The 24,620-nt window shown below is 39.6% G+C and overlaps 1 protein-coding gene across 2 annotated transcripts in view; it reads left to right on the top strand.

Moving 5' to 3' along the window:
- Positions 1 to 8,668: 8,668 nt before the first annotated feature.
- Positions 8,669 to 24,620, top strand: part of dagla (diacylglycerol lipase, alpha) — a 385,385-nt gene continuing 369,433 nt past the window's right edge. Inside the window, exon 1 of one of the 2 annotated variants that reach the window (XM_063063205.1) lies at positions 8,669 to 8,764. The gene's annotated coding sequence lies outside the window, so the exon portion shown is untranslated. Of the gene's footprint in view, positions 8,765 to 11,702; positions 11,911 to 24,620 lie in introns of those variants that run through there. The other variant, XM_063063204.1, reaches the window with a different exon arrangement.

The following is a 24,620-nucleotide window of genomic DNA, read 5'->3' as shown; positions in this document are numbered from 1 at the left end:
CTACTAGATTGTCATGGAAACCATTTCAGCTCATTAATGTCCTCCAAGGTAGAAAATTTGCTATTCTTGCCTAACTGATCCTGTATTTGAACCAAGAACCAGCAAAGTGATTAAGCCTCAATGAACCTCTGAACAGGCCTTGTAAACAATTCAGTTTAAGAGACAATAAAAGTTGAAAAATAACACCTGAGAAATGAATAATAAGAATAGATACTGGTCCAAAAGGAAGATATCTTAAGCATAATATAGAGCATAGTCACTTTTACAACTACCACAGTATTACTGAAAATAGACTATGAACTGCATAAACTGTTCACAGATTTATTAAGTAGACCTTATGAAGCACAGATTAATATAGAACAGTCAGACTAGATTTATTCAGGAAATATTCTGTCTGACTAACTTTGAGCTTTTTGAAGTGTTAACATGAAGGGTTGATGAGGGTAGCATATCTGATGTACTTGGCAAGGCATTTCACAAAGTACCAGGAGTAAGTGGACTGGGAGCTGCTGCTAGAGAGAAAATCAACATCAATTAGGTAGGAGGCATTTAAAACAAAATAGTAAGAGTTCAAAATCAACACGTCCCTGTAAGGATAAGAAGTGATAAGATTAGTAACCTTGGTTAATAAAGGTCCATTTGATCAGGAAAAAGGAAGCAGTCATCAAGAATAGAAAATTGTTATCAGGTTTGTCCTTTGATGTTATCGAACATATAGGAAAGATCTTATAAAAAGGAGCTAGGGAGACATGAAATGGTCTTGACCAACAGAATTAAAGATAGTTCCAAAGCCTCTTATAAATATTTTAGAAGTAAGAGGGTACCTAAGGAATGAATATGTCTCCTTATGGAACAAACTTTCGTCTTGGAGTCAGGTGATATATATGCTGAACTGAATGAATATTTCATGTCAGTATTTGCTGGGGAGGATGGAGAGGTAGGGGAGGTGTATGCTGATAGTCTGAAGTGAGGAAATTTTAGAGATATTGATGCATATTAACATGGTCAATCGCAAGAATGAGGAAATTCTATCCAGAGTGTTGTGGGAATCAAGGTAGAGATTTTTGCATCAGATGAAGAAAACTGGAGGGTATTCAGGAAAGGTGGTCAGGATAAGCCAGAAAACTACACACTATGGAGCCATTTTTTCTATTGGAAAAAATCTAGGGATAGGATTTATATTCATTGGAAAGGCAGGGACTGATCTAAGAGCATCAGCATGGCTTTGTGCATGGGATATTCTGCCTCACAAATCTGATTGAGTGTTCTGAGAAGGTTACTAAGAAAATTAATGAAGGCAAGGTATTAAATGTAGTGCACATGAATTTTAGCAATGCTTTTGACAAGGTGTCACATGATAGTCTGCTCCAGAAGGGTAGGACACATGGGGTCCAAGATGTTTTGGCACACTGATCAAGACTTTGCTTGCTGGTAAAGGGCCAAGGGTAGTGACTCAGGATTGTTTCTATGATTAAACATCTGTAACCAGAGGTGTACTGCAGGGATTGGTGTTAGGACCTTTATTATTTGTCATATATATATATAAATTACTTGATGAGAATGTATGTGTTCTGATAAGTAAGTTTCCCCTTGATATGAAGATTGGTATAGTTGTAAATAACAAGGACAGTTGCCCAAAGACACAGAGGGCAACATATCAACTGGAAAGTTGGGTGGAGTGGTGGAAGATAGAATTTAATCCAGAGAAGTGTGAGTTCATGCATTTTGGATTATCTAATACTGGCTAGACGTACACAGATAAAGACAGGGACCTTAGAAGCATTGCTATTCTGAGGGATATTGGAGTGCAAACTCATAGCTCCTGAAAACAGATGGATAAGAAGTGAAGAAAGCAATTAGCATGCTTGCCTGCATGGGCAAAGACACTGAGTATAAGAGTTGGTACATCACATTACAGCTGTACAAGCCATTGGTTTGACCACACTTGGAATATTGTGCAATATTTGTGTAGATAAGCATCTCAGTTGGTATGGATGAGCCCGGTTGAAGGGCCTGTTCTGCGCTGTACAGCTCTTACGACTCAGCTCCCCTGCCAGCACTGTCCAGACACCTACCATCCTCTGTGTTGGAAAAAAAAACAGATTTTCAAATTTACTTTGAGCTGTCCCCCTTTCCCCTTAAACCAGTGCTCTCTAGAATTTGATATTCCTGTGCTGGGAGAAAGACTGACTGTCAACCCTATCTATGCCTCTCAGAATTTTTATACTACTACTCTCAGTACCTAAGAAAGTTTATAATGGCTGTATCTATCCAAGCTTTGATTTTAATGATGTAAGTGAAATATCTATTTGTGATATTGTGAGTCAAACCTTTAAAACTGATGATAATCTTATATCACAGTGATACAACTATTATTAATATTCCATAAACACAAAGGCAGAAATAATAAGATTTCTACTAAATTACTTTGCATGACTCAAAGTATAAGAATCAACACACTATGCAAGAATGCATTTGATTATTTAGCTATGGGCAACTCAGCAACAGCAAGTTCTACATACTTATTATTAGGCATGTCTGCTATTCCTCAAACTAGTCATGGCTTTCAATATTAGAGTCTTGCACGGTGCAGAAAGGCCAAGAGACATAACTTACTAAGTCAATAAGATAATTGCAATAGTCAGAAGTCACATAATGATTTCTGCATAGTATGTCATTTACTTCATAAGCCTGCATTGCTCTGTGAGAAAGATTGTGGATTATTTACAGATTAGAATGTCTGGAAAAAAGTAACATAAAAGCTGAATACAAAACTACGATTTTATTATCAATAACTGTCAAAACTCCTCACCTGTGCGTCAGTTATGGTTTGATAAAATTATTGTACATCAGGAGTTTACAAATGTGTAGAAAGGTTAGAAATGTTGAAATAATTTGATTCATTTGAAATATTGTAGAACAATGAAGCTCGATACTAGCCAATCAGAATCCTCTACCGTTAAACTGTTCACAGTGTTTTAAACCAGGCAATCAGATCACATCTAATCAATATCCATTTAGACCCTGAAGGAGTCTATAAACCAGCATCCTGAAGAGACAACACCCTCAACTGTGCACTGATTATGGCTTCTCGATTGGAACTGAAATGTCTGCAAGCATTTTGCCAAGCTCAGCGATCAACCAAACTTCCATAATCTGATTCATATTTCCACATATCTATTAACTAGTTTGTTACATGTACTTGATTTCACACACACTCTCATTAGTACCAACTGCAAATAACTGTTTTAATATTAATCTCGTCTGGAGTTTTTGATATAAGACATGAATCCTTGGTGCAGCAACTTACAGAGTGCGCAGAGTTATGTGAAGTCTGGCGAATTGTTAAATGTGTGTCATAGTTATTAAAGATACTTAGAATGCTCATATTGTTGTGCACTTATTGCAACAGAAATACATTTTATGTATAAATATATGTGTGTGTGTATATATATGGCTTTCCCCTATAAAGCAAAGAATGAAACTCGTTCAATAAGATCTGTAAGCTTTTAGTTTTGCTAGTTAACTGCTATTCAATTTCTCTTTGATCATTGTAATTACATCAGTATTGTTTGTGTTAATTTGATCTTGGAGCCTCCACTAATACAACATCTATTTTTGAACTCAGTGAAGCTGTCACGATTGACATGACAAGAGTACATGTTTGATATTATAGGAGTATACTAACACTGACAATTTTTGTCATTATGGTAATGTTTTGCTGAGATCAAGTGATCTCTATGAGCTTTTCTGGATTTCTCAACAACTCATACAAAATAATTCTTAGAACAATTTATTTCATAATCCCTCCAATATTTCTTTCTCTCACTTCCAACCTGGGTGGAGATCTCAGCACACACACCTTTTATGTAATCTGAACTTTGTACAAGTATTGTAATGTTTGCTTTGTGACAATTACATTTCTTCTACCTCTCTTTCCAGATTGACTTGAACCAGTTTCAGATGCATCCTAGGTTGCCTTTATATCAAAATTTTTGCAGCAGTGTACCCTGTAGTGAGGTGAGGTATTAATCTATAATTTGTAAGAATACCTGCCAATTGACATTTCTTGGTAATATTCAATGTGTTTCCCAGGGCTTATTTCCCTAATGCCTCTTCTGTTCAGCTTCTTTGAGGAAGGGTGTTAAGTAGATGTGTGGTGATGTTTGATTGATTTTGTTTTGCATTTGTCTGAAATTCAATAACCGGCTTTGTGAACTACTATGTGATAAATCTGACATACAGTAAGATTTCAATTTAACCATATGTATGAGAGTGTCCATGTACTCACTGGGAAAACTGCCTGCTTAAATTGAAGCCTACTTTAAATTGACAATGGGTCAGCCTCAGGAGGAAACCCAGTGTTCATTTTATTTTTATAAATATCCATTTTGCCACAGCTGCACTCATGTTAAAACACATAGTAACACTAAAACAGACATTCCCTTATGTCTTTCAAATGAGTGTAAAAGAAGCAGTATTCAAGAATGCTTTGCTAGATTAATTTAATAATCTGACACGCTATTGGTGAAAGATTATGTAGAAATTTGAAAGGTGTTTCACACATGTGATAATGTTAGAGAGACCAAAGTTTATAAATATGGCTTATCTATTCAGAAGTACAAAGTGCAAAGTAAAATTATTATCAAAGTACATTTATGTCATCATATACTACTCTGAGATTCATTTTCTTAAGGGCAGTCACAGTAAATAAAAAGAAAGTATAGAATCAATGAAAAACCTCACACAACAAGATGGACAAACAACCAATGTGATAATGACAACAAACTGTGCAAGTACACAAAGAAAAAAACAAACAAAATAATAATAATAAATAAACAAGCAGTAAATATCGAGAACATGAGATGAAGAGTCCTTGGAAATGAGTCCATATGTTGTGGGAACAGTTCCGTGTTGGAGGTGAGTGAAGCTGAATGAAGTTACCCTTTCTGGTTGAAGAGTTGATGGTTGAGGTGTAGTAATTGTACCTGGTGGAGTGGGTCCTGAAGCTTTTATACATCCTTCCTGATGGCAGCAGCGAGAAGAGAGCATGGCCTGGGTGGTGGGGCTTCTTGATGGATGCTGCTTTACTATTCTAGAGTAGGTTAATAAATTATTAGAGTTATAAAACTCAGAAATAGGCCCTTCAGCCCAACTCTTCCATGTTGACCAAGATGCTTATCTGTGTTATTTCTATTTGCCTATGTTTGTCCCATATCCTTCTCAACCTTTCCTCCTCTGCACTGCCTAAATGCTTTTTAAATGTTATAATTGTACCTGCCTCTACCACCTCCTCTATCAGCTTGTTCCATATACTGTACCCACCATCCTCTGTGTGAAAACCTTGACACTCCAGTCACCTTTAAATGATACCCCTTTCACCTTACTATATGCCCTGTGGTTTTATATCCCTCTATCTTGGGAAAAGGACGATGACTATCTACCATATCTATGTCCTTCATAAATTTATAAACCTCCTCTAGAGCCTGCTTTGCTCTAGAGAATACAGCCCCAGCATATCAATTCTTTTCTTAAAACTCAAGCCTTCTGATTTAGGCAACATTCCTGTGAATCTTTTCTGCTTAACTCTTTAAGATCAAAAGTGGTTTTGTGTCATGCTATACCAAATCTCTGTAATGACGATAACAGAAAACAAAATTTCAAATTGAACTAATATTTTCAGTTGAAATTTACTTAATCTGCAACAAACGTCCATCTACTTGCAGAGCGGACTTGCGGAGTGGAGTCTTGTGCAGCAAACTCGATAGACCAAATGGCCTAATTTTGCTCCCATGTCCACTTATATCAAAAAATTTTTTTAAAACTTCTGATGCTGGAAACCTAAAATAAACGCAGGTACACCCAGCAATTGGAGAGGGAAGCAGAATCATTAAGTTGAAATGTTAATTCTTCTTAGAACTGCAGCTATACTTAAAAAAATCTATTCAGAACTATTTCTCCTCCATTCGTTTTGAAGATGGAAGAGAAACTTAAGACTTTGTCATGCATCTTTTTATATTTAATAAGACATTTTATGCTGCATTTGATAAATTCTTTCTTCTGAAATATTCCTTCACACAATGCACTCAGCATCTCTAAAGAAAACTGCTCTTAAACTGATTGCTATATCGTACGTGAAATGGGGTGAATTGATATGTTGTCCTTTCCTCCTATCGGAATGGAACTTCTATTTGTTAATTTCCATTTGATCAAGTGAGATGATTCTGAGTTTACTTTTCAGTGAACAAAGAAATACTGTGGAAATACAGAATTATGTTTCATTAATATTTTATCCATACATTTCTTAGGTATTTCCAGTACATATGGAATTCTTTAAGAAAGATTAAGGCCATTAAGTTAGTGCAAGAAAGATCAACTAAGAATAAAAAGTATTGTCATGGCAGAAAATGAAACTATTTTCCCTGTCAAATCAATGCTTGCTCCTGCTACAGTGATTCCATTAGTCCCTAACTCTTTCTTCATAGCCTTACAAATTATTCACATTCAGGTGCTGATCTGATTCCTTCCTGACGGCAGAGATTGATTCTATTTCCAACATTCTTAAAGGCAAGTAATTCCAGATTGTAATTTTTTTGTGTATATTATCACATTTCCTTTGTATGGTTTGCTCCATATTTTAATCTTGTCCTTTGAACCATTTGCTGATGGGAACAAATTCCCTCTACTTTCCTTATCAAAACCAGTCATGAAGTTGTGGATTTGGTATCAAAGCTTCTCTCAGGAGAACATGCTGTAGGCAGAACAATTCTAGCTTCTCTAGTCTCACTTTAAAACTCAACTTGTTCATCCCTAGGAAAATAATGGTAAATTTTTGTGCACCCTTTCCTGGATATTGTCATCCTGTCCAAAGCATTGCTACTTTAAGTGGACGACTTACCCACTGTTTTAGCCGAACTACTGTTTTCTACATGATCAATGAAACTTACCTAGTTTTATGCTTTGTGTCCCTACTTATGAATTCCAACATCCCATGTCTCTTTTGGAACCACTCTTTCAACATGTCCTACCATTTTCAAAGATTTATGGTCACATGTACCAAGATCTCTTACTGCTACTCACCTGCCTCGTCTTCCCATTCAGCCAGCTTCTGTCATTTTGCAATATACAGCTATAATTTTCAGTGTTTACCATACTTCCAAGCTAAGTGTTGTGCAAGGATTTGGAAATTTTGTCCCACATTTTCATTCCCAACTTCGAAAAACAAAAATTTACTACTTTGTATTTGTTATTAAGACAATTTCCTTATAATTCACCCTTTGGCTGCCTGGAGTTGTTTGAAAGCACCCTTTTACTCTTTAATTCCATGTGCCTCATTTTTGCTGAACAGCCTTATCAAAAGCTTCCATTTACACAATACCCACTGCCGTTGCATATATGGAAGCATTTGATAAGATATTTCAGTCAGATTTGTCAAACACAATTTGTCCTTTAGAAATCCATGCTGGTCATCATTTATCAAATCAAATTTCAAATTTTAAGATGATACCAAAGATGTGAGGTATTGTTCTTAGAGAAAAAATAAATGAAAATGCTTGTTTCAGCTGATAGATTTACATTGTCACGTTTACATTACACTGTGTTTTTCTCATACAGACAAGACGGAACCAGATAAAGGTGTTTGAAATTATAAAAGACTTTGATATTGTAACTTAAATATTCTATTTTTGGGACAGGCAGTAGCCATAGGATATGAACCTAAGAATGAAATACAGATTTGACTTCTTTTTAACAAGAATGAAATAGAGATTTCATGTTTTTTTACGTAATTGTTTGTTAGCATATGCTTGAAGTAATGGTAGAAGCTCAAAAAAATAGCTATTAACGTCTAAACGATAAGCATCTGAAAGAATGAGAGTCATGTACAGATCAGGTGATGGGAATCAGTTTTGCAAGAGCTGATGCTAAGTACAGTTGGTTGAATGGATTGTTTTGTGCTGCAAAGCTATGATTCAATGTGATTTGTAACATAATATCTAATCATCAGATTTCTATCCTGGAAGACAACAATGCAACACATACAAAATGCTGGAGGAACTCAGCAATTCAGGCAGCATATATGGAAATCAATAAACAGTCAACATTTATAAAACCCTTCATCAGGACGGGAAAGGAAGGGGTCAGGAGCCAGAATAAGAAGGTGGCGGGAGGGGAAGGAGGACAAGCTAGAAGGTGATAAGTGAAGCCAGGTGGGTGGGGTGATGAAATAAGAAGCTGGGAGGTGATTGGTGGAAAAGATAAAGGGCTGAAGACAGAATCTGATAGGAGAAGAGAGTGGTCCATGAGAGAAGGGGGAGGAGGAGGAGTACCAGGGGAGGTGATAGGTAGGTGAGGAGAAGAGAAGAGGTGTGGCCAGAGTGGGGAATGGAAGAAGAGGAAGCGGGGGAAGAGCAAAAATTAACGGAACTTGGAGAAATTGACGTTCATGCCATCAGGTTGGAGGCGACCCAGACAGAATATGGCTTCATCATGTCGGTAGAAGAGGCCATGGACTGACATGTCAGAATAGGAATAAGGATTGGAATTAAAATGGTTGGCCACCAGAAAATCCTGCTCTTTGCAGATGGAGAGAAGATGTTCGACAAAGCGGTTTCCCTGCTTTCTTCATCAGGTCTCATCGGGAACACCAGATACAGTAAACGACACCAACAGGTTCATAGGTGAAGTGTTGCCTCAGCTGGAAGAACTGGTTGGGGTCCGGAATGGAGGTGAATGGGCAGGTGCAGCACTTCTTCTTCTTACAGAGGTAAGTCCTTGGAGGGAGATTAGTGGGGAGAGTTAAATAGGCAAAGGAATCATGGAGGGAGAGTTGGGGGGGGGTGTGGGTAGCTAAAGTTGTGCTTGGCGGTAGGGTCCCATTGAAGATGGAGGAAGTTGCGAAGAATATGTGCTGGATGCAGAGGAACATGGGGTGGTAGGTGAAGACAAGAGGAACTCTATCCCTATTAAGGCAGTGGGAAAATGGGGTGAGGATGTATGTCTGGAAAATGGAGGAGATGCAGGTGAGGGCAACATCGATGGTGGAGGAAGGGAAACCCCATTCTTTGAAGAAGGTGGCTATATCTGATGTTTTGGAAAAGAAAGCCTCTCCTGGGAACAGATACAGTGGAGATGAAGGAATTTGAAAAAAGACAGTGGCATTTTTACAGGAGATACCGTAGGAAGAGGTATAGTCAAGATAGCCGCATGAGTTGGTACGTTTATGAAAGATATCAGTAGACTGTTTGTTTCCAGTGATGGAGACAGAGTTCTGGAAAAGGGAGAGGTGTCAGAAATTGACCAACTGAATTTAAGGGTGGAAGTTAGAGGCAAAGTTGAAGAAATTGACAAGCTCAGCAGGAGTCCTTGAAGCAGCTCCAATGCAGTTATCAATATAGTCCAGGAAGAGTTGGGGAGCATTAGCAGGTAAGGATTTTTCTATGTAGCCAACACAAAGGCAGGTATAGCTGGGGCCATGTGGGTGCCCATAGCCATATCCTGAGTTTGGAAAAAGTGGTAAGAGAAATTGTTGAGTGTGAGAACCAGTTCTGTCAGACAGAGAAAGGTGTTGCTGGAGGGAAGTTGGTCAGTGTTGTTGTCATTAAAGAAGCAGAGAACTTTATGGCCTTCTTGATGGGGGTTAGAATTGTATAGGTGAAATTGAGGTGATCAGGGCCTGGGAACTGAAATTTGTTGTGGAGATTGAGAGGATATGAAGTATCATGGATGTAGCTAGGAAGTGATTGAAGCATGGGGGATAAAATCAAGATGAGATATGTAGGTGGATAGGACTGAACAAAATGGACCTCGACTCCATTGTCAACTATATGGACTTCGACTCCATTGTTAACTGTCCCTTTAGGACAGAGATAAGGAGGAATTTCTTTAGCCAGTGGGTGGTGAATCTGTAGAATTCATTGCCACAGACAGCTGTGTGGAAAATCTTGCTTCTCAGATCTCCATTGTGAGTGCCTTGAATGCAGAGCAGATCAGCATTGCACATGAATGTTAATTGTTAAATTCCAAAGAGAGATTACAGAAATTGGGTTGTAATTCCTAGAATTTAGTGAATTAAGAAGTAATTTGATAGTGGTAAGGGGATCTAATACACCAGTGAGATATGAACCATTTTTGTATTTAAGCTGTCTAACATTGAGAGGTGTGGATTGAAAGTCTGCACCAGACATTTCAAGATTGAAGTTAGGCAACACCCATAAATGCAGGTGGTTGTAGAAGTATGAAATTAATGGTAATAATTATTGTTGATTTTAAATCCAAGATTAATATTTTATAACTAATAGCATTAAGGGACATCCACCTCCTATTTCTGAGTACCCATATTCCCACAAAAACCTTTTTGCATGAACAAACAACTTTATTTCATTTCCTAAGGAGGTCTGGATACTGTATTTTGGTTTTAGATCTCTGATTGATTCGCAGAATTCTCCCAAGTAAGAGATTAGTTGATTGCATCAAAAATGTATCTAATTGGATATATTAGAATCATCGGCTGAAATTGTTTCAACTATTGAGTTCAGAAATCTAGCTGAAAGGTCAGGTGCTGTTGCCCAATTTTAAGTCGAGTTCCATTAAGAGGGAATGGCCTGAATGGGATGCTGAACCACAGTGACAGGTAACTAACAGGTTAGGGCAGCATGGTAGTGTAGTGCTTTACACTGCCAGCGATCCTTGTTGGGGCTCAATTCTCACTGCTATCTGTACGGAGTTTGTACGTTCTCCCCATGACCATGTGGATTTTTTCAGGGTGCTCTGTTTTCCTCCCATATTCTGAAGACATCGGGGTTTGGGTTAGTAAACTGCATGGCCATGCTATGTTGGCAGCAGAAGTACGGTGACACTTGCAGGCTGCCCCAGCTCAATCTTTGGATTGTGTTGGTTGTTTTCACTGTATGATTTGATGTATATCTGACAAATAAAGCTCACCTTTCTTCTTTTTTCGTAAACAAAGGTTTGGGGAATGGAGGTGTTCTATATGGAAGTTCCCCAAATGGTATTTGGCATCTTTAAAGTGCTATTAAACTCACATTTTTCACCCAGCTTTTGGCCTACATTAACAATTCCTTCTTTAGAATCCATTGAATGGTAATGAAATGCTATCTTGCCCAGACTTTTTCAAACATGTTATAATGACTCAACAACTTGCACATAGCACATTGCTATTTTGAACATGGGCGAGGTTTGAGGTGAATTTATTTTATGGAATTCTGTTACCTTTAAATAAAGGTTGAATTTTATGACCTCAGGGCGTAGTATAATTGCTGTATATTGTGGGAAACATAATAGAAAATCTATGCAGAACAAGTTTTGACAAACGGCATTTAGTTTTAGTGAAGGATGAAATTCATCAGAGATACAGCTTTTCTAAACCAAGCCTGGCATTTCATCGCCTATGACTATACTTTTTGCTACGCTATCTTTAAACTAAATTATCTAAAATGCATTTGATGAAAAGTGATATCAGAATATTTAAGACGGCAACATTTGCACTTTTTTCCCCAAATGTAAAATTTAGAAACTTGTAAACTAAATTGTTTGGGACCGTTACCATCGGTCTACGGCAACAAATTATGATCGTGGATGTGTCACGTCTGTATGTGGAATAGGTGTTACAATATACCTTTTCATTACTTCTTCATGACTAACGCTGGAGTCGCAACGCTCTGAGCCAGAGCCAGAGCCAGAGCTTGACTTGACCGAAAATACGCGGCGCGAGCAGCCGCTCCCTGCCGTCCCGCGGCCACGCGCGCCTTTCCTCTCGCGATGTTTGGCCCGTGCCGCCGCTCTGGGGCGCCGGTTGCTCATCGGAGCTGGATGCAGAGCGGGTCCAGGAGAAAAAGATGGAGACAGCGGCGAAGCTCGTAGGGTTGCGGCTAGACGGTGTCCCTAACCCAGGTAAAGACCAACCTCGTGGAAACCGGCGGGGGGAGACCCCGGGGGTGTTGGGACCACGGGAGGATGGAGCGGGTGGAAAGAAGCGAGCGTCAGCTGGCGGATCAGCAAAACAAGCCAAGGGATTGACACCTTGGGTCATACCCAGGGAACGGAGCAGTTGGAGAGATGCAAGCAAAGCCGCCTGACAGCATGATAGAGCAAAGATTTGGTCCGCCGTGGGGGGAACGGAACAGTTGGAGAGATGCAAGCAAAGCCGCCTGACAGCATGATAAGAGAGCAAAGATTTGGTCCGCCGTGGGGGGAACGGAGCAAAGGTTTCAAGAGCTAGGGGTGGTGGAGAGCAGACGTGGTCGGTCTGTGGGGTTGTCAAAGGGAACACGGAGCAGGGAGGTTACGAGATTGGATACGGAGTAGATGAGGTCAGACGAAGGGATGTCAAGGGAGCAAAGCAATAACCTACTTGCCAGAGGGTTTGTTTTTAGGATGAATGGCGCAAAGGCGTGATCTCTCTGAACAAATAAAAGGAGAAGGATGGTTTGTCGGTGGAGTTGCACTGGGTGAAATCGATTAGCGACACGATTGGGAGGCTGTCGGAATGAGGAAAAACTGGATGTAATTGAATATAGTTCTGCGAACGGAGTGAGGACTATTTAAGGCGCAGTAGAGGGTGGTTTTCCAAGGGGGAATTCAAGAAAAAGCCTGAAAAAATTGGGATTATCCTGGAGGAATTTGTTAGACTCCTCAATGAGAGATATGAAGTCTGTGTAAGATAACTGCTATCGTGGATGGAATCTGCCTGAAGGGTTATACTCGTGGAAAGATGCAGTGTTGAGGACATAGGAGGAAATCGAGGTGCTTGGCTTTGAATGGATGCTTCAGAGAGTAGTGGAAATAATAGGAGACTGATATTGAAGGCAGTACACAGCAGCCAGGATTTAAAGTTTGTAATGACAATGTGAAGTGACATTATTAAATTCTGAACTTTAGGAAAGATATCTCCATATATTCAATAATACCTGTATGGTGGATACCTTTTCTGATATCTTCTGTCAATCTGGTGCAATTAGTGTCCAGCATTGAACTGGCCAACAGATCAATCTCAATGACAAATGTTCTCACAGCAAAATTAAGAGGTAACAGAGTTTTTACAAATGGATTAAACATTTGAAAAGCATGAATGGATGCAGAAACTAAAATGAATTTAAGGAATCTTGAATAATTATAATTTGAATGGCTTAAATTACTTTTTTGGAAGAGTGGTTGCTAAGCTCTAATCGTAAGTTTGTGCATCATTAAAAGCTGATAATCAACAGTGGATTGTATTCTGTAAAATAATAGTTTGCATGTGAGATTCTCATCAGATTGTGCTTGGGAAGGCTGCAGAACACAATATAGAAGAACACAGAAGTACTGACAACTGAATTTTTGCAATCAACTGCCTGTGTGCTTCAAATATTGCAAGATTCAGAATGTTGTCTTCCAGTTAGTATAATTGACAAAACATTACAAACTGTGTCTAAGATTGTAGTACTTTTGTTATAATCCATCTTGAACTGAGGTGAAATATATTTACAGAATACATTTACTTTTTTTAAACATAGACATTACTTTTTTGAATTATATAACATGAGGCAGATGAAAGTAATGCATTATTTAGACAATAAGAGGTTGAGACAGTGGCTAGAAGGTGAAGTGAAGACACGAGGCCACACATGCTAGATCTGAAGCAGGGAATGGCAGGCATGGTGACGCAATCGGCAATCGCCTCTGATCTGGGCTGACATTTACCTGCCGGGCGGCACCTAATTAATTAGCCTGTTTATTTTGGCTTTTTTCTTAAAGATGTATTGGGTGCGCTGCAGATACCGCTGCACCCCTGCATTCTTCGCGGCAATGTATTGATCCGCGGCCCGGAGGTTGGGGACCACTGTCTTAAGGGAATCCAAGCTATTTTCTTGATTAGTTTTTATTCTTGAAGAGCTGTCTCAAATAAACAGCTGCCTTGATTGACTGATGGCCTAATTAACTGGAATCCACTGTACACACCATTCAGTTGTAAACTACACAGATGGAATATGAGGTGTTTGTCCTTATCAAGTTCAAGTTTAATTGTCATCCAACCATACATGAATACTGCTAAACAAAACAGCATGACTCTGGGGCCAAGGTACAAAACATAGTACCAAAAGTTATATACAGCACAAAACATGTAGCACATAAAAGATAGCCGTCGTCATCGTGGCTATCCCTCGAGGTCGAGGATGATGGTCTTGGTCTTCGTTCTGTTGATCTACTTATGGGCTCTCAAGTGGCTTATGAGTCCAATCTTGGCTTTGAAAGTTCTTCCGCATTCAGGACAGGTAGTTCCAGATGGCAGATCGGGCTTTGGTTGTTGTTGCCTCTCTTTCCATTTTCTTCTCTTTTCTTCTAATTCTGCACATCTGTTGGCTTCGAAAGTTGCTGTTCCTTCTCGGATGATGGCTTGCCAGAGCTTCCTGTCCTTGGCATTGATTTCCCAGTTGTTGATGTTACACTTCTTCATGTTGGCTTTTAAGACTTCTTTGAACCTCTTCCGTTGTCCGCCTCTTTTACATTTGCTGTCTTTAAGCTGGGAGTAGAAGATTTGTTTCGGCAGATGTTCGTCTTTCATCCGAACAACATGACCGCTCCATCTTAGTTGATTCTTGATGATGTAGGCTTCAATGCTTCTTGTTTTTGCTTCATTTAGCATGCTGATGTTGGTTCTTCTATCTTCCCAGCTGATAGTTAAGATGTTTCGAAGATAGCATTGATGGAACTTTTCAAGTGCCTTCAGATGTCGTCGGTATGTTGTCCAGGTATAAAAGATAGCAAGCATATATAAGATAGCAGTAAAATAGAATCACACACACAAAAATATATAGTCCAAGTCCCCGAGTCCATTAATGTTGTGTCAATCTACAGTTGAACACAATACAGCTTGTCTTCTGCTGTGTAGACACTGGGGGCAGTACCAACACCAGCATGGACGACACACCACACAGCTTCAGGCACTCTGTTGGAGGGCCAAATTCCGATGTCTTCCCTTGGGTGGCTGCAAACAGGCAACACTGCAGCTTGAGGCCCAGTCCTTGCTACCACCGAGGCCACGCAGCTCCCCCCGCCATCTGCTGCCGTTGTTTTCCAATAAACCAATGAATTGGACCTGCACAATTCCACACCATGGATGACTATCATCCAATAGCATTTGTATCCACTGTGATGAAGTTTTTTGAGAGGTTGATGATGAAACATATCAGCTCCTGCCTGAGAAGCAACTTGGTTCGGCACCAATTTGTGTACTGGAACAACAGGTCTACAGTAGATGCTATTTCATTGGCTTTTTACTTAATCATGGAACATTTGGACAGTGAAGCTGCATACATCAGAATGCTCTTCATTGACTACAGCTGAGGATTTTATACCATCATCCCCTCAAAACTAATCGATAAGCTTCAAGACCTTGGCCTCAATACCTCCTTATCCAATTGGATCTTCGATTTCCTCAGTTGTAGACCCTAGTCATTTCCCATTGTCAACATCTCCTCCATAATCTCTATCAGCACAGGTGCATCGCAGGTTGTGTGCTTAGACCCCTGCTCTACTCAACTTGTGCTTCTGACTGTGAGGCTAAGGACAGCTCCAATGCCATATTTAAATTTGTTGACGACAACGCTGTCCTTGGCTGAATCAAAGGTGGTGATGAATCAGCATGTAGGAGGGAGATTGAAAATCTGGCTGAGTGGTGCCACAGTAACAAACTCTGCTCAACGTCAGCAAGACCAAGGAGCTGGTCATTGACTTGAGGTTAAATTGGCAGTCCATGAGCCAGTTCTCATCATAGGTGGAGAGAGTCAGCAACATTAATTTCTTTAAAGCTATCACTTCAGCACATAGAAGGCCATTATGAAGAAAGCACGGCAGCACCACTACTTCCTGGGTTGTACGTCCTATGGTTGGATGGGAGAAATGCCAGGGGATGGGAAGGATCGGTGGATTGGGTTTTCACAGAACAGTGGTCAACCATCCTTTTTACTTGTCTTTCAAATGACAATATAGACAATATTTGTGAGCCTCTATGCAGGTAGGGATCAGTGCTTAATTTAAAAAAATAACGAGTAGCTGTGAGACTGGAGATTGTAAATCTGAACTAAAATGGACAATATTTAATTGAGTACGATTGTATCAACTTTATGAATGTTGATCTGCTTTTGTGACTATAAGTCTTGAGTTCTGGCAGGTGGCTTGCATAATTCGTAATCCAAAAACTGATTTTGACAAAATACAGAAAATATTCAGTGGGTCTAGCTGCAACTGCAGGAAGAGAAACAGTATTTCCAGTCAATTTGCTGAGTTTGATTTTGAATTTCCAGCATCTGAAGCTTTGATTTTTTTCACAAATTTTGGATCTGATATTAGTTTCTCCAAGAGATTAAAATACAGTGTTATTTGATTCACAGTGGAATTTATTTTGTACAATGAATTGTAATCTGTGGTAATGAAAAGTTTAATGTTTTGAAAAATGAAGTAACTTAGCTTCAAAATAGCTTTGACTTTAAAAGATAAACAAGTAAACAATTATGACGGCTCATTGTGACTGCATTTAAATTGTATTTGAGTCTGGAGTTTCAACAGGAATTTTGGAGTTTCCTGACTAACCAAGGAACTAGTTGTTTTTAAATTGTGAAGTGCCTTCAATAAATGTAAATGAAAACTGTAATTGATTTGTGATTTAGAGTATTAACATGCATTATTGTCTGAACTTTAATGTTATAGTTCTTACATAATTAGATAATTCAATCACCTTGAAAAATTTTGGCATAATACTGGAATAAGAGAAATAACACACTTTCTACATTATTTACCACAAAGGTGGTTGTTTGTAGCGGTGTTTATTTGAGGAATTATCTTAGAATTTTTATGGACGGTAATCTAAGTTTGACTTTGAATTTGAATAACTTGTATTTTGTTCGATATTATTGGCTTAATTATACTTTGAAGCAAGATTTGAATCAAATTAGTATTTTAAAAGTAAGACATTAATGTTAGTAATTGTGGTTGGAAAATATTTCTGTATTTAAGGAAACAATTATTTAAAATCTTCCTTTCTTAAGAAATTGTTCCTTTTTTTTCTCAATGAGAAATAATTATGACAACAGTTCCCTGACAATTCAACAAATCTGTATTGAGGAAGTAGCTGAAATATCAGCTGTGCAGGTTTTCTGTTTGATCTTAGGGCATTTTGTATTAAAAGGAACTTGCATAACTACAACTGTAACTACTATTCTTTCACTACTCCAAAAATGCACTATGTAAATACAGTTCTTTTGATATTCAGTCACTGTTATGTTGTGAGCAAGCATGACACCAATTTGAACACAATACACTTTGAAAGTAAAGTTGATAAATTATCAAATAATCTGGTTGGATATCACCTAAAAGACAAATGTTGGCCAAATCATTAAAAACTATTTGGATTGTACTATGTTTACATGGAAGGCCGGGCAGATGTTAAAGGCAGTATTTGGGGAACTAAAGCAGAACTCATTTGTTGCTCGGCTAGATGGGAGTTATTCACTTTTCCAAACACAGTTTCTCAATTTATCATTTACTCTTGAGATTTATGAATAAACTACAAACATTTGGAAATAATACCAGAAGAAATGCAGCATTGGTTGTCTCCTTCAGTTTCAAGAAATCAAACTTTCAGGAGGAGAGAACTTTTAAAAAAAAATCAAAAGATAAACAAATGAAAGAATTTCTCTGAAAAATCGGGCTTGGTGCAAAGAGAGTTTTTAGTTCAGAAAATAGGCAATTTGAAAGGATGTCCAATTTTAAAACTATATTAGGATTTCATATGAAGGTTTAGTAGCTGTTTCAGAACTAATTTACCATGCTTAATCAAGAGTAATGAAGATTAAGATAAGATTAGCTGTATTTATCACATATACATATACAGTGAAATACAACATTTGCATCAAATCAAATCAGTGAGGATTGTGCTGGGCAGTTGCAAGTGGTGTCACTTCTGGCACCACCATAGTAAGCCCAGAACTTGCTAACCGTAACTACATTCTTTGGAGCATGGGAGAAAACCAGAGTACATGGAGGAAACCCATGCAGTCATTGGAAAAATGTACCAAGTCTTTACCGACAGTGGCAGGAATTGAACCTTGATCTTGTAGACTGGTGCTGTAAAGTGATTGCGCTAATTGCTATGCGTGTACTGTACCATGACAGTCAGGATGATGACTGGAGGGTTGTCTCAGAAGAACTTGCTAATTTCTGAAGTTAACTGGCACTAATTAATAATTAATAGGCATCCATTAGTCTCGTGAAACCATGGATTTGCGCCTTGGAAGGTTTCCAGGACGCAGGCCTGGGCAAGGTTATGTGGAAGACTGGCAGTTGCCCATGCTGCAGGTCTCCCCTCTCCACGCCATCGATGTTGTCCAAGGGAAGGCACTGGGGCCGATGCAGCTTGGCACCGGTGTCGTCGCAGAGCAATGTGTGGTTAAGTGCCTTGCTCAAGGACACAACACATTGCCTCGGCTGAGGCTCAAACTAGCGACCTTCAGATCACTAGGCAGACGTCTTAACCACTTGGCCATGCGCCAATACACTATGGCACTATGAGAAATAAAACACTATATATCCTCTTTAATTGGTCTTTTTTAAGTGAAAGATTGATTTTTTTCTGGTTATCAAAGTGGTTTATCTGTAGATTCAACTAAATAGCACCAAACATTTGATAGGAGTCACCTGAAACGAAATTGGAGGATGGAGAATCTTTGGAAATCTGAACATTTAGGAAATAGACAGTAAAAGGTATATGTGAGAAGTTGTTTTGTGAAAAGTAACATTTGATCCCTCTTAATTAGTGATGAAATTAGGAAATGTATGTTCTGCAATCTTCAATATTGCCTTAATATAGATTAATTATTTAGTAGCTGCCGGATAGTAAACTGAAAAGTAATTATCACAAAAGCAGGGCATGAGAAGCAGAACTGTTAGTCACATGAGCGTAGAGTAAATAACTACTTGGAAGTGAAAGTTATGATGTGGTACAACTTGCAATCAATGGAATTGGAAGGCCAAATGGTTCAGGTGCTCAGGTGTGTAAGATGCAAAACATCTGATGAATTGCATAGTTAAAGAGGACAGGTGTAGAATTATCTTTATCTTACAATATGCTCAACATTTGTTTTGTGAGTAGAAATGAAAATGAACTGAGTAAAGGAAAGTGCATACCAGGATTCAATGTTCTAAACACTGTAGTGGCAGAGAGTTATATCAAAACACCTAAGATGCAATAGGTTATTGGCTCTTCAAATATTGCAGGTATTTCATTTTAATATAAATTTCAGAAATAAGATAAGTTCTTCAAGGGAGATCTGTTTTACAAAGTTATTTGGAATTTTATTTCTGTACATACTAATCCAGTGAAAATTTTATTGGAGATTGATAATGAGAGCAAATTTGAGATATATAATATTGTTGATATTACACCTCAGATTTGTAGTATATTTGAGATGTGCTATCTCAACTGTCAGAGCATGAAAGCAAAGTACTTTTTTTGCTTTGAGACAATTTAGTTTCTTTTTAATGAGAAGGAAGAGGAAGAAAACAACCTGCCAGCAATTTTGTTTTTGTTCATTCTGAAAAGACTGGAGGACATAAAGAATGATGGATTGTTGAATACAAATAGCTTCCCAATCTCAGTAATGACAAGTTTCAGCCTGTTAATGCAAGAGATGATAAGGCACTTATAACCATTATCAACCAAAAGTCAAACTAGTTGATTTACCTAAACCTTCTGGGTTTCCATAATTAAGAAGCTGGCTTTCAATCCATATGGCATCAAGAAATGGGTGAACACATGGGATTCAGCAAAGGCTCTGAGTGCATAATTCTTGAAGGCTTATGTTTAAACAAACAGTTTGCTTTGCAAAATACTTCCCGTGCAGCTGCAGCTCGTGGAAAATTGCTCAGCTATGTTCTGTCTGGAAAAAACTGGGCAATTACCATTACCATCTACTCTCAGTCATCACCAAAGTGAAGGAATGTATCATCAACAGCAATACTAATTGGCAGCATTGGTCAATTACCTACTCACCAATGCTCATCGGAACCACTGAGCTCTGAATCTCATTACAACCTTGGTCCAAACTCGAACAAATGATCTCCATTCTATTAAGTGGACCCTTGGCATTTAAGTTACGTTTCCCTAAATATGCAGTAGATTTCCATTAAAATCAGAATCAGGTTTAATATCACTGACATATGTCGTGAAAATTTGTTGTTTTGTATTGCAATACATAATAAAAGCAATAAATTGTAATAAATATTTTTTAAAAATTAAATGAATAGTGCAAAAAGGGAACAAAAAATTGAATCCACTGAGAAACTGGGAAGTTTCTAGGAGTCATATCTAACATAAAATGAGAGATGGTAATGGATAATGAGACCATTCCCCTCTGCACTCCTCTCTTCCCTTCCCCTCATACCCACAAGTCCAACCATCTTCAGTTGCATCATCTTGTCAGACGTAGAGGCATTTCCTGAGTAAAGCCTGTTTCATTCTTCAGTTCTTGGATAAGAAGCAGGCTCTGCCTCCATGCAGCATCACCTCAACATATTAGATTTATTTATTAATCACATATACATCGAAATATACAGTGAAATACGTTTGTGTTTTTAAAAAGAGCCCAACACAATCAGATAGTTTGTGCTGGGAGCAACTTGCAGTGGTGCCAACTTAGCATGTCCACAATGTTCAGCAGAGCAACATGTAGCCAACATACAACAACAAAAATAAAACTAATGAATGGTTGCCTCCGACTTACAGACCCTGGCCCTGGTTTAGGCTTTCGGGCATGGAGTAATAAGTGACAGGCTAAGTCTGCCAACAATAAAAGTTAACTGTCTCCCCAGACAAACTAATTGTATATTAGTGGATTATGGTCACACTTACTGAGGTACAGTGGAAAAACTTCTCTTGTATACTGACTGTAGAGAATAATTTATTGCAACAGGAATAAATTGAGGTAGTAAAAGGTAAAACAATAACAGAATGCAGAATAAAGTGTAACAGCTAATGAGAAAGAGAAAGTGATGTGCAGGTAGACAATAAGGTGCAGAGTCACAGTGAGATAGATTGTGAGGTCAGAAGTCCATCTTATCATACTAGGGAACTATTCAGTAGTCTTATAACAGCGGGATAGAAGCTGTCCTTGAGCCTGGTTGTATATGTTTCAGACTTTTCTGTCTTCTGCCTGTTAGGAGGGAGGAGAAGAGAGAATGTTTGGGTATGTGGAATCTTTGATTATGTTGCTTGCTTTATTGAAGCAGTGAGAAGTGTAATCAGAGTACATGGAGGGGAGGCTGCTTTCTGAGATGTGTGAAGCTAGTCCACAACTCTGCAGTTTCTTGCAGTCATGGACAGAGCACTTGTCAAACCAAATTGTGATACACTTGGATAGGATGCATGCTGCATTGAATAAAAATGGGGAGAGTAAAAGGGGAACTCTTGTGTTGCGGCGTTGGGACTGCTTTTCATATTATATGTCAATGATTTGTATGAAGTGTTACGTACCCCGTAACTGGGTTGCCAAACCAGCAGAAATGGATCACTCAGTTGGAGTCTGGAGTACTAGAACTAAGAAAGTTTTATTAAAGAAACAAGCAACACAGTAATCGAAAGGATAATAAATGCAACAATTCAACAATGATAACCACACATGTGCACAGAATTAAGATAACAGCATCAATCAAGCTCTATCGTTGTCTAGGGGTAAATGACCAATTTCAAAATGACTCAAAGTTCAGTCCAGTTTGTAGTTCAGTTCGCAGTAATCGTTGTCATGGCGATGGACAAGGTGGGGAAGAGAGACATAGAATAGGAACAACTCATCATTCAGCACAGCTTCACTCACAGACCAGCGAGATGGCTCACAAACAGCATTTGGGCGGGTCCTTGGTGATGTCACCTGAGGTCACCGACTGTGACCCCTCCTCCAGATGCGGTCGATCCTCTGCAGTGAACCCGGCACCCAGGCAAGGGCGGACACACACCGGGTTCCCGCTGATCGTACCTTTCCACCCTGTGCGTTGTCCGGTTCTTCTCACCACTCGTGAGAGGCGCACCGCTTCCAGGGTCTCGTTACCTCGGGTGGCGTGTGTGTCTGTCTTAGCGAACCTGTCCCTTTTTATCCCCCTGCTGGGGTATCGCCTGTCCATCACTTCAAACAGTTCAGGGTTCAAAGGGGGGAGCCGCTCCAGACAGCTCTTCCTCCCACATCCCTTCATTACACATCTCCAGACGCTGCTCCATTGTTCCTTATCTCTCCTTCCCCTGAGGGCAGGTGGCAGACCAACTGCTGATGCCACTGATGCTAGCCCAGGCCAGCAAACATCTTAATTTTATGTGTATTCTCGTAACAGAAGGAATTGATGGCTTTGTAGCCAGATTTGCAGACAATACAAAGAAAGGTGGAGGGGCAGGCAGCGTTGAGAAGGCAAGGTGTCTGCAGAAGGACTTGGACTAATTGGGGGAATAGACAAAGAAGTGGCAGATTGAATATAGTGTAGAGAAGTGCATGTTCATGCACTTTGGCAGAAGGAATAAAGGTGTGGACTATTTTCTAAATGGGGAGAAAAATTCAAAAATCAGAGGTGCAAGGGGATTTGGAAGTCCTTGTGCAGGATTCCCGAATAGTTAACTTGCAGGTTGAGTCGATGCTAAGGAAGACAAAGGTAATATTAGCATTAATTTCAAGTGAACCAGAATACAAACGCAACGATGTAATGCTGAGCCTTATTAAGACATTTGGAGTATTATGAGCAGTTTCGGGCCTTAGAGGAGATGCTAGCATTTGAGAGGGTCCAGAGAAGGTTCACGTGAAGGATCTCAGGAATGAAAGGGTTAACATATGAGTAGTGATTTATAGCTCTGGGCCTGTACTCACAGGAGTTCAGAAGAATGAGGGGATGCATTGAAACCTATTGAATATTGAAAGGCTTAAACGGGGTGGATGTGGAGAGGATGTTTCCTATAATAAGGGAGTCTCGGACCAGTTGGCACAGCCCCAGAATTGAGTGATGTCCATTTAGAACATAGATGAGGAAAAATTTCTTTAGCCAAAGGGTGGTGAATCTGTGGAATTCATTGTCACAGATGGCTGTGCATGCCAAGTAATTGGGTATATATTAAGCAGAGGTTGATGATCAGAGTATCAAAGTTTATGGGGAGAAGGCAGAAGAATCGGATTGAGAGGGATAATAAATCAGCCATGATGGAATGGCAGAACAGACTCAATGGGCTAAATAGCCTAACTGTGCTCCTACAATACTGTGCAAAAGTTTTAGGTACAGTAATGTATTTGTCAACATGAAGTGGAGAGTGAATTGATAAATCTGGCTGGAAAAAAGAATTTTGGGAATGGTGAGGGTGCAGGAGGGGTGTGGGACAGGTGGTAGAGAAGGTGTGCCAGGGTGGGTTGGTGCAGGTGCAGACACACCCAGCCCTGAGACACCAAGCAAGGTCATTTGATTTCAAACAATTGGTTTATTGATCATTACAGAATGTCTCTTTTGGTGCTCCTTGTTCCTTCCCCTCTCCCTTCCCCTTCCCACTGTCAGAATTGGGTTTATTATCACTCACGTGTCATGAAATTTGGTTGTAAATTACTACAGTACTATGCAAACGCCATAGGCACCATAGCTATATATAAGACTTTTACACAATACAGATGCCTTATGGGACATACTAAAATTCTTTCGATTCCTGAAAAGGTGCTCGTGAGCTTTCTTCGCTATGGTGTCAATATGGTTGGACCAGGGTGGATGGGCTGTTGGTGCTGTTCACTCCTGGGAACTTGAAACTCCCAGCCCTCTCAACCTCAGCACTGTTGATATAAATAGGAGCATGTATACCTCCCATCGCCCCAACCCTCCATTTCCTGAAGTTAATAACCAGCTCTGCTCTCCACTCCCTCCACACTAATCCTAACCTTACTATAAAACCCGCCGATAAGGGGGGGTGCTGTTGCAGTCTGGCGTGCTGACCTCTACCTTGCCGAGGCACAGCAACAACTCGCGGATACCTCCTCTTATTTACCCCTCGATCCTGACCCCACTAAGGAGCACCAGGCCATTGTCTCCCACACCATCACTGACTTTATCCGCTCAGGGGATCTCCCATCCGCTGCTACCAACCTCATGGTTCCCACACCCCACACTTCCCATTTCTACCTTCTACCCAAGATCCACAAACCTGCCTGTCCTGGCAGACCTATTGTCTCAGCTTGCTTCTGTCCCACTGAACTCATTTCTGCATACCTCGACACGGTTTTATCCCCCCTTGTTCAATCCCTTCCTATGTTCGTGACACTTCTCATGCTCTGAAACTTTTCGATGATTTTAAGTTCCCTGGCCCCCACTGCTTTATTTTCACCATGGATGTCTAGTCCCTATATACTTCCATCCCCCATCAGGAAGGTCTCAAAGCTCTCCGCTTCTTTTTGGATTCCAGACCTAACCAGTTCCCCTCTACCACCACTCTGCTCCGTCTAGTCCTTACTCTTAATAATTTCTCCTTTGGCTCCTCCCACTTCCTCCAAACTAAGGGTGTAGCCATGGGCACCTGTATGGGTGCTAGCCATGCCTGCCTTTTTGTTGGCTTTGTGGAACAA

This window comes from Mobula hypostoma, chromosome 11 (genome assembly GCF_963921235.1).
Source record: "Mobula hypostoma chromosome 11, sMobHyp1.1, whole genome shotgun sequence".
Lineage (NCBI taxonomy): Eukaryota > Metazoa > Chordata > Chondrichthyes > Myliobatiformes > Myliobatidae > Mobula > Mobula hypostoma.
This window is presented reverse-complemented; position numbering and strand designations above follow the sequence as displayed.